Consider the following 11,528-nt stretch of genomic DNA (forward strand, 5'->3'; position numbering starts at 1 on the left):
GTTATAAATCATCTTGTGTGGGGGAGAACTATTAATACTATTATCTTGGTGCCAGAGGCGTTGTGGTTATGACTCATGTATTTTCCATGTATGGGCATTCCAAATTGACAAATCTTTTTTTACATTACTGTTGGCAACCATGCCCCATGCCATGAGGTGATCAGTGGAGCTAATCTTGTATAGGGTGGCCACTAAAGTAATCCTGCCTGATGTGGTGACTATTACAGCAATACATTACTAATAATATTAGTAGCTCAGGATAATTTTCATTGAACAATAGTAGCTCTTACTAAATAAAAGGTTGGAGACCATCTGTTCTAGCATAATTCTTAGGTATGACAAGGTGGCTCCCATTCAATCAGATCAGTATGATACTAGGTATAGGGCAATCATATCTGAGATAGATTTAATACCCAGCTCCAGATACAACGGTATTAAAGCTGTGCCATACCCAACTTTAGCAGCGGGTGCAACAACTTGTTCTGTAATACTGGTAATTCTTTGGCTTTGGTGTAACCCCAAATCCCAGTGACTTACAATGCTACCACAAGTGCCTTTTGCACATATACTTGCAAGATTACACTTTGCGGTTGACTAGCAGCTTTATTTACAAACCTCAAAATTGCGCTAGAAGATTCTTTTAGTACAACTGCAGCTTTTTATGCATGTGAAGTTAGCATGGTACCTAATACTTAGGACAACCAATTGGGTCATTAGTTGCAAAGGATGTTAGTGATTCACAATCAAGAAGTCTGCAGTTGTCTTTTTACTTGGAACGATGCCCTGCTTGTAGCATTTGACACTCTCTGGGTAGCGAAGCAGAGCAGTCCAATGCCTATTCGGGGCATTAGTGTGGGCTAGCAACCCCTGCTCATTGGGACACAACAACAACACTCAATAAACGATTGTCAAGTAATTATTTTTTCTTTTAAAAAGCAAATGTAATTTTATTACACTCATACTACTAAATATAATGCATTAAGATACAAATATTTATAATTAGGTAGATGTAAATACTTCTGGTGACACACTCTTATCACCTTACACCTCTAGCGGGTCCTAAACCATATGATCACAATAACTCCTATGTATTCTAGATACAATATTACAATGTAAGAGGGTGGTGTCATTATCAATAAGGCAGGCGTATTGGCATTTCCAGCGTGTCCCCACTTCAGTAAAAGCAGCAACGTGTGATATTTCACCATTGCGATACAAAGACTACCAATATGCAATTGCATGTAATAACCCACCATTGAAGTTAATAGGGGGAGTACCAATATTCTGTATTATTCTTTATATTGTAAGACTTTGCATTTGCAACCATTAACTTTGTCAATAAAACATTAAACTGAATAATGTGTCCCGGACTCCTTCCACTTTTAATAACTGCTATACCAGCTTTGGGACCAACCAATAGGAGTTGTCACTGCCCAGAACATATAACCAAAAGCTCCAGCTCTAGAAGTGCTGTGAGCGTCGGGCAAACCTCTCTTGGGTTCAGGGATTCTATGTCTGGGAGACTTGGGGTGAGAATTATTTTTTTTAAAAGCATTCTGAGTGGGCAGCCCCACAAACACTCATGTATAAACATTGGTGGGGCTCCTTGAGGAGATATATGCAAACTGGGAGTCCTTACCGGGGCTTATGGGGCGTTCCTCACCCGAGGCCTTATAAATTAAATTAGTGGCCTTCACATTGTGTTTGTTGGTTCATATGATGGCCTTGCACTGTGCTTAATTGTTGAACCAGGTGCCTCTTCCTCCTTCAACGAGGCACCCAGAGTGTGCCATTTGCAAGGGCAGCATGGGGAGTGCGCTGCCACGGTGCTTCGCCCACTTCCTGCTCGGCCAGTACCTCTTCTGGTGTTGGTAAGGGAGCCGGCAGTCAATTTCTCCTGCTCGTGAGGCAGTTAGGGCAGAGGGGGCGGCACACAGTTATCTAGGTGGTGTGGCTGTGTCTCTCATCCTGTGTCTTCTTTTCTCTGGACACCAAGCGCTGGTGGGTAAAGACCCCAGAGCCAAAAGTTGACTTGGGTATGGGTCCTCCATAAAAAGTAATTTTCTAAGGATGCACCTACCCCAGAGGACTGTCATGTAGAAATAGGTATTCTCTGGTTGGTCCCCCGGGGGGTCTGAGCTTCATCTGGTGATTTCTCCAGCTCTAGTGGACCGGTCTGGACAATCTAGGAGTCATTTTGATCCTGATTGTGAGCATCCTGCTCTCTGAAGGCTACTCTTTGTCTAGAGCTTGATTGTATGGCTCTGGGAGCAGGACCTGTCCTTGCCCTGGCTCCTGGTGCCCTCATCTGGTTGTGGGCCTGTTTGCACAGCCCCTCTGCTGTAAACCAGGGGAAGACCCTCCCTATTTCACTCCTCAAGCTCCATAGTTTTGGCCATCTTGCAGCGCACCCATTTGCCAACTGAGTCATGGGCAATCCTCCTGGTTGGGTCACCCAGATGCAACACCAGTCCACATAAGTCTCAGGGAACCCCTACAAGGCCTCCAGCAGATCCATCCCCCAACTGATCACTCAGGATACACAAGCCAAGCTATCCCTCAATGTACATAAGGGACCAATGGCCCTGGAGAGATCCATTTTAGTCCTGGGTGGTCACATGGAGTCAAAAGTCCCTTAGTCCATCCTTGCAGTGAGATCAGGTGACTTCTCCTTCCAGCTGCGCATCCTTTTGCCATCACTGCTTGTAGGTCCAGTGTCTTCTCATCTGACAATCCCTTTTGTAATTGTTTTTAAGTGTAGGGTGGAAAGTTCCAGAAGCTAGACACCCCTGGCCAATCCTGGGGTGCCTCATCACTCCATCTCTGTTCAAACCCTCCGGTACATCATTGTAGGACATTCCAACATGGCGCCTTCATCTTGTCTGTGGAGAAAGCTTCCCTGAGAGTTTTAGCTTTGCCCCCTCACTGACACAGCTGCCCGATCGCTTCCCATCAAAACTTAAAATGCATGCCTGTCCTGTGTTGAAGTCCAGAGGTTTGGACTTCCTTTCATTTTGTGGGCCTGGGCAGTCCCAGCCCAGTTGAAGTGTGGCAAGCTAATTAACATATGAAGATTTCCTCCCCACTTCCTTTTCCCAGGAACTGGGCCAAGTACTGTTAATAGCTTTATTGTCAGGGGTGACGTTTGACCCCCCCCCCTTCTGCCCAGACTATTAACTTAGCCTAGTAGAGAGAACAAAAGACCAGAATCAGATTGAGAATCGTCATAATTTCCTGGCACAGCTCATAAAGTGCTAGAAGGAGAATATCTGAGATGTTAGGAGCTGTTGCCTTAAACTCAGAATGCATGTTAAGTCGTAGATTGATACCTTGCCGGACCCCGTAAGTCTAAGTAGTGTAAAATTGTACTTTAGTGCAGATTTCTTTACATGATGTTTTAAGTTACTGACAAACAGTAAACACTACAGACCTACATTATGAATGCCCACTCCCATCATAAGGTCCACCCCAGGTCAGTACCAATCCTTGATGAGACTCCGGTATTAAGGTTTACTCACAGTATAAGTCCAAAAACCAGGTAGCCAAAGCAAAAATATCTAGGGGGATTAAATGGGCAGAACCCACTGCAGCACTTGATACTTGAATTAACCCACTTTCTCAAGTAACAATCCATTCACAGAGAAATGCCTTCTGAGAAATACAGCATATGTCACCAACATTACATGTTTTAGGCGCACTGATAGCTCTTTTCCCTACAGAAATTAGCTAATTTATTAATCAGCTTGTTCTCATAGAAATTAAAAGTGCTCCATCTGTGTATAATAAATATGGAACTTTAGTACCAAACAGCTTTGGGACTTTAAGGTTGAGTACTCCCAGATAAACAGCAACATAATGTACAAAACAGCTGAGTAAACGCATGACTGGATCCGGAGAATTATTTCCAACAATTCCCTCAGGCACCTCTAGTGTGTCAAGGGCAAGTCTTCTAAGTTAAAGGTTTGAATCTAATCTTGGAATGTAGAAATGGCCAACCCCTTCCGAGGCTACCTCAGATTGCAAGAGAATGTGAAGACTTGCGACTCGGAGAAATATTGAGCAGGAAGGAAAAACATACTGGAGACAGTAAAAAAGCCATCCACCGAGGCAGGACAAACAATAGGACAAACAGATAAAAATATTCAAGTTAAAAATCTGAAATAAAGGAATCACACGAGCCCAATGAGCGAGTAATAGGCAAAAGACAGGTTGGAACTAATTTGAACTCGTTATATAGTACCAATTCAGGAAGTGAACTTGTGGAGCAACAGGAAGGAAAAAATTACCATTTTACTTTTGGTAATTTAAGGTGATAACTAATTAGAAGTATGATATTCCCTGAAGAATTTCCTGGCGAGAAACTAAATTCTACAAGATTTTTCCAAACTATAAACATATTTGTGGCTCAGTATTCTGAAGTTGCAGAGCAATTAACGTGCAGTGTTAGAGACGGTGCAGGCATAACATTTTCTTGGTGGATGGCATTTACTGCCAGGAGCTAGGCTGGCACCAGAAAGCAATGCGCCAGGCCACACAGCAGCTGAAGAGGAAGAATATGTTTGTCTGCAAACACCATGAAAGGAGTGGTGCAAGTGAGCATAATAAACCATAGACCACGCCCCGGAAATCTCATAGCAGCCACACATAATTGCTACCCCTGCAGATGGATGTGAATTTCTTTCTGAACAGTGTCTACACCATTGTACACGGTACCCCTGACTGATCAGAATTTACAGTGTGCAGCTCTCTTAAAACGTACCTTTTTAAAGATGGTGAATGAGTCCATCCCACAGAACAGGGAGGTGGGTGGGCAGTGCTGAATCTTCTGTTAGATGGAATATCCACCAGAAAGAGCATTACCAAAGGCAAGTCGGTTGTTCTTCTGATGGGTTCTTTTAACCGCAGATTCCTTCACCCTTAAAATAGATACAAAAGCAGTACCTTCCCAGGTGACAAGTCTGTGGAATAGCTCAGACCAAAACATCCTGTAGGATTGAATAGGCAAAGTGTCTGTAGCCGGTTATCTGATAACGCAGCTCCTGACGACGCAGAGTCGAGAACGGTGTTCCGCTCCTGCGGCGGGGACGACGACTCGCCCAGTTACCAGGGCAACGGGGATGCCGGAAACCACCTAGGGAATCCGGATATCCGGGATCCCGAAAGTACTGAAAAGGACGACGAACTCTGCAAGCAGGGCGCGGAGGAAGGAAAAAACACTGACAACGAGAAGGAGAGGAGCAAAGAAACGGAAGACGGGAGCAGGAACGGAAACAGCGAGGTTCCCCTGAAGATAGACGGCCAACCTTGGGCCAGGAAGAGAGTTGAAACGCGCGAACTCCGCCACGTCCCAGGAGGGACGTGGCTAACTAAGGTACGGTCCTTCATAAAGGACAGTGTCTTTCAAAAAGGGGAGAGTGACAGCAGGAGGGGAGAAGGGAGGGAAAAATCTGGAGAGGACAGAAAGGAGAAGGGCAGGACTAAGGTGAAGAGGGTGCTAAAGACATAAGACTTCCCTAACTTAGCCAAACTTAAAGAGCACTTGGGATAGAAGCCTAATTCTGAAAGAATACTAAGAGGTGATTGTTCACGCACCCGCTAACTTCACAACTCTGCACACGTCCCTGGGAGTTTTTTTTTTTTTTTTTTTTTCTCTTTCTCTCTCTCTCTCTCTCTCCCTACCTCCCTCCCTCCCTCCCTCTTCTACTCTTAATACGACTTATACCCCTATACAACCCAGACTTACCTTTATTTCCATTCCTCTTTTCCGGTGCGTCTGGGAGCCTGAGAAGAAAATCTTCGCCGGTCAAGAGGGGACCTGGGAAAAGAGAGAGAAGAGACATTCTATGAGGAGGAGCACACCACCCCTATAATTTTGAACAAAGCAAATAACTTTAAAGAACTTTCAATAAATTCACTGTTTCTCACCAACCCAAGCATCCGAGTCCTTATTATCACCTGACCCACTGCTACAGTGTCCCTCCTGATGGACCTGGATATCAAAGGCAGTAGTGCTTCATAAACTATGAACTGATGACCACATTGCAGACTGACAGATGTCCATTCAGCGTGCCGATGCTGTGGTAGCAGCCTTGGCCTTGGTAGAATGAGCCCTCAAGCCCTTTGTGGGCTGCCTCTTAGCTGCATAGCAGATTTGTATGCTGAAGACTATTCACCTTGAAATGGTTCTTTTCTGCACTGCCTTACTTGCACTTCTTTGCTCCTGCAGACCCCACAAAGATCTGATCTTGCACCTGATGGTGTTTGGTGCGAATTATATAAAAACTTAATGATCTTTTGGGATCCAAACAAATGAGTTTTCCTCCTTCTTTCAAGGGATGAGCTTAAGTGACTAATGTCGGAAGAGTGATGGATTGTCCGACATGAAAAGGTGTAACACCTTTGGGCAGGAATGCCACCCTAGTCTGGAATGTGGTTGTTCGGGCAGACAACGTTTGCAATTAACTCACATGACAAGCTGATTTTATCGCTATGAGAGATTGTCTTCAGAGTCAAAAGATGAAGAGGGAAACTGCATTGACTCAGATAGGTTACACATCAAGTACGTAAGAACCAAATTAAGGTCACACTGTGGCATTACAAAAGGGTTAGGGGAAAATGTGGAGTACCACTTTTAGAAAAAAGATCATAATAAGTGATTAAAAAAATTATTGTTGATCTAGTAAAAGTAAAAAGGCCAACAGACTGACTTTAACCATGGCAACAGCAAGAATTGTGGGCCAAAGATAGCACAAACAGGAACACATCTGACAATTTGGCTTTCAGCGGTTCTAGCTCCCGAGAGGTACATCAAGCCACAAACCTTTTCTGAACTTCCAGCATAAGTGTTGTTTGTGGACAGATGTCTGGCCGCCATGATGACATCCACTACCTAAGGGGGGAGGGGGGGAGGTCAATATCCGTCAGCTGTCACTGCTCAACCTCCATTGTTTGGAAGTGTAGGCTGTGCAGGCCCAGGCGTAGGGTTCTGTCCTGCTGCTGTGACAGAAAAATCTCCTAGAGCAGCAGCCTGATCAGTAGACAGATGCCCATTGTTAGAAAATGGGTTTGTGGTTGGCTGGGGGTGAGTTCTGGTCAAGCAGCAACCACAATCCTAGTCAGGGTGTGTCAGTCAAACCCTAAATTTACTTGTGCTCACCCTCTGGTAACTTGGCACAGAACAGTCATGCTTTAAAAGGGGCGATGTGTGTAGAATTTGTGCAACACTTCAAACATCAAAATAGTGAAAACCCCACACCAGGTTAGACAGATAGAGTAAGATTTAATAAATAAAACAAGACCAAAACGACAAAAATCCAATAAGTAGAACTTGAGTTATGATTTTTTTTAAATTAAACTGTGAAATAGCGCTTAGAAGCAATAAGCGCTAAAGGGGTAAATCTGGTCGCACTGGACCAGGACAAAGTCAAAAGTTCAGGCCAACCATGATGGAGCATGGGCGGCTACAGGTACCCAGTTACGCCTGCTTAACCAAAGTATCTTAAAGCCTGGTTGCCAGTCGTTGTTTCGGTTACAAAAACATTCAGTAGAGGCGATCTGTCAGTTCTGCTACACAGTGCGGCGGTCATGCGTCTGCTCAGAAATGCGGAAAGGCTGTGGTGCGAGGTCCTACTGCGTCAACAACCAGGTGCAGGGGTTTGCAAAGCAAAGAATGGTATTGAGGCTGCATTGTGCAATCAAGCCGATGCCTCTGTTCTGATCGGCACAGAGGCTGCTATGCGGAGTTTTGCCATCATCGATGAAGCTGCCATCAACGGGGATGTAAGGACCTTGTGCTAGGAAAAGCATTGCTATGACGGTTCTGAAGGCGAGGCCCCAGTCCCAAGATGTGAGGTGCAGCAGAGATAAGTCTAGTTGCATCAATTCCAACCACGCAGTACTGCTGCTGTGTTGGTTCTGTTCCTTGCAACAGCTGCAATGCGTTGATTCTGCTCCTGCAGCAGAGGAGAAACGTTGACGCTGCTGGCGCAAACACCTTAGGCCCATTTCCACGGGTCCAGGACTGGGGTGGCAGCACTTGGCAGAGCAGACTCACAGGTGGTAGAGTCCAGCTGCAGGGTGGTTGCAAGTCCTTTATGTTCCTCAGACTTCAGATCAGGAGGCCAGTCAGCTAGCCCTGGAGTCACTGTGGGTTCAAGTGATGCAAGTCTAGTCCTTCTCATCAGGCGGGGTAACAGCAGGCAGGAGGGCAGCATAGCAAGACAGGAGTCCAGCAAGGCAGCAGTATATCAGAGTGACAGTCCTTGAGCAGCAGCGATCCTTCTTCCTGGCAGAATAGTCACAGGTCCAGAAGTGTACTGAGCTGGTGGTGTCAGAGGTCCAGTACTTATACCCTGGCTCCAGACTCACTACAGGGGGGGAATGCAGCCCTTTGTTTGGGGACAGGACACATCCTATTCAGATGTAAGTGAGGCTGGGCCCAGCTCCTCTCTCCTATCCTGGCCCATCATGTCACACCTAAGCTGCGACTGTCTAGGAGTAATACACATAGCCCAGCAGCCCAGCTGTCACCAACCCCGACAAGTTATCAGAGACAGGCAGCCGACACCTAATAGCTAAAGTTCAATTTAAAATCCAACTTCACCATAAGTTAGGATTTTAAATTGTGATTTCCAAAGACACCAAACTCAAAAGATGTATCTCTTCAAAATTACAGGTTACCCCTAAAAGATGGAATAAAGTAGTACCAATGTTATACTATGGGAATGATAGGCCTAGCTATAGTGAAAAATGACTTTGGGAGCTATTCACCACCAGGATATGTAAAACTAAAAAGTGCATGTCCTGCTTTTTAAATATGTTTCACCCTGCCCTTTGGGTTGTCCAGGGCCTACCTTAGGGGTGACATATGTATCAAAAGGGAAGCTTTGGGCCTGGCAAAAGGGTTATTTTGCCAGGTCAACATGACAGTGTAAAACTGTGCACACAAGCTCTGCAATGGCATGATTAGAGGGCTACTTAAGTGGGTAATGTTAACAACGGTGTTGACATTGGATCAATCAATACACATGATGACAAAACACCTTTACCTGAACAATACACTTTCATACACAAACAAAGTCACATCACCCCTGTTGGATTCCCCCTTCATGAACTCTCAGTCAAACCCAGCTTGTAGGTATGTGGTCAGACAGGCTCTGTGACCCAGGCCTGAAAGTTAATGACTGACCGGTCACAGAATGGGGTGACAGTTAGCCAAAAGGCAAACACACAAGCTCCGTTCAGAACCCACAGATAGCAACAACACTACAATGGTAGAGATTGATCCCCCATAAAGCACAAATGGCCAGAGGGATACATTCCCACCAAAACACCTTAAAGTAAGATGCCACACATAGCTAGGTACACAGTGGCCACATGCCCCTCAGGCCAGACATCTGTATATGTACTCATTGGCACACATGGTGTCCACACCAAATCAAGGCCCACCTGCAATCCTTATCTGGATATTGTATCTGTGACTCCTTATAAGTAGTTTGCATATTTCACCAGGAAAAGAATGTTTATGTGGTTATTGCCGTCAAATCAATATATAAAACATGGGTCATTTCGATGTTATACGAGGGACTATCCACGGACCTGAGTGCTGTAACTGCTCTCCCTGCTTTAATGTTTAATTAACCAAGCCATTTCCTGTTTTGCCAGATGCCTCTCTTTTGTTTTTTAAGGTAAAATCTCATTTGAGCAAAATTTTGGTGAGCCACATAGGAGATGATTGGTTCTTGGAACTCGACTGCGACCAAAGGAAGGAGACCCCACTCTGGACAGATTCACATTTGCGTAAACAAGAAAGGTGAGTGAGTTGGGGCATGGGTGTCAGGAGAGACGGGGGCGGACTTAGAGTATCCCAGGGGCGCTCTGGAGAGTGCAGGTCCATACCTCCAACCGGAACGGCCTGACGTCAGCCAGGAGGTGGGAGGAGCTGTGTGAACACAGAGAAGAAGCCAACGTGGGGATAGGGAGGAGAAGGTTATGGGACGTGGAGGGAAGACGTGCCGGAGACGATGGAGAACGAAGGACAAAAGACGACTGGACGAGGACACCGCGAGGAGCGGGGACTGTCCTCAGAGAAGACGAGAGAGAGAGACAGGCGAAGAAGCCAGCCACGTTCCTGGAGGAGCGTGGCTGACACAGGTACGGGAGCGGGCAGAGGAAGGAGTAGAAACCACTTAAGAGGGAGGAAGGAGAAATTAAGGGAGGGAGAGACCAGCATGTTGGGCACTAATGTCATAAAATAAAAAGAAAAGATAATACACATGAGGAAAGCAGCACGAGGTGGAGGAAAGAAAGAAGGTGATGCACCACCACAATAAAAAGAAAAGAAAAAATAATATAACTAGAAATGTCACACTGCTAACGAAGTAAGCAATGGACAACCAATACCTACTAACTCAATTCTCACAAAAAGCACAGAACAGGAAGAGAAACATTCAGGGGAGAGGGAAATAGAAACAATAACATACCAACCTATCCACTTACCTAATATAGGCTTTGTATCTTCTTTTCTCTCTCTCTCCTGATTTGGATGAGGTGCCGGAGGTTGTGACAACTTACCTGGGAAGAAGAACAGAAGGAACATACATTAGAAACCTGCAAGAAAGAGGAGCAGAGGATTAATAACTAGAGAAATAAAATCCAAATATCACAGAAAACTTACCCTACCAGTGCCAAAAATTATTCAGAGTTCAGATTTGAAAGGGGTGCAATATCCTGGCATATTACATACCTGTCACAGTGGTGTCAGAAGTGGGATAAAGAAACAATCTAGACAGGAAGATAATATGGAGGAACAACCAAGCCTGGCGGACAGGATAGCCCAGTTTGCTGAGGGCCAGAGACACCTACAGCTAGTATGAGAGAAACAAATAAAAGAGGCAAGAGAAGACCGGGATGCCCTACAGACTGCATTAAAAAGCCAGGCTACAATCATCACGAACAATCAGCTTGTACACAAAACAGCTCTGGTGAAACTCATGGATACCATTGCCACCACTTGAGTCCACCCCTCTGTCCCTAGCACCATATTACAGAAATATCAGGAGGAAGAGGACCCAGATGCATTTTTCACAAATTTTGAGAGGGTAGCGAGTTCCACTAACTGGCCACAGGAGCGATGGGGCCACTATATCGCTCCTCTCCTTACTGGTACTTTGCAGGCAGTTTATCAAGTGGTAAACCCCGGTGGTATAACCCCATATATCGACATTAAAAAGGCAATCCTGGAAAGGGTTGGACTCGATCATGAAAGCTATAGACTACGGTTCCGACGCACTAAATGGATAACCGCTGAGAACCCGCGGACCCTATATTACAGAGTACAACATGAAGCATGCAAATGGCCTACTGCGACCACAAAAGAAGAGATGCTCCAAGCCATTGTACTGGAACAATAATTGGAAGCCCTACTGTGAGCCACTCGCAACGTGGTTAGACAACACCCCGGTATGGACAACACCTCTGCCATCGAATTAGCCTGTGCTTATCATAGGGCTGCCCAGTTTAGGGGTAAT

At 45.4% G+C, this 11,528-nt stretch overlaps 1 long non-coding RNA gene across 1 annotated transcript in view; it reads right to left on the reverse strand.

The window, feature by feature from the left end:
• Positions 1-10,513, reverse strand: part of LOC138284164 (uncharacterized) — a 36,556-nt gene extending 26,043 nt beyond the window's left edge. The window contains exons 1-2 of the long non-coding RNA XR_011201354.1: positions 10,498-10,513; positions 5,744-5,815 (exon numbers count right to left, since the gene is read on the reverse strand). This is a non-coding gene — a long non-coding RNA (uncharacterized lncRNA). The remainder of the gene's footprint in view (positions 1-5,743; positions 5,816-10,497) is intronic.
• Positions 10,514-11,528: the final 1,015 nt, after the last annotated feature.

Source organism: Pleurodeles waltl, chromosome 3_1 (assembly GCF_031143425.1).
Source record: "Pleurodeles waltl isolate 20211129_DDA chromosome 3_1, aPleWal1.hap1.20221129, whole genome shotgun sequence".
Taxonomy (NCBI): domain Eukaryota; kingdom Metazoa; phylum Chordata; class Amphibia; order Caudata; family Salamandridae; genus Pleurodeles; species Pleurodeles waltl.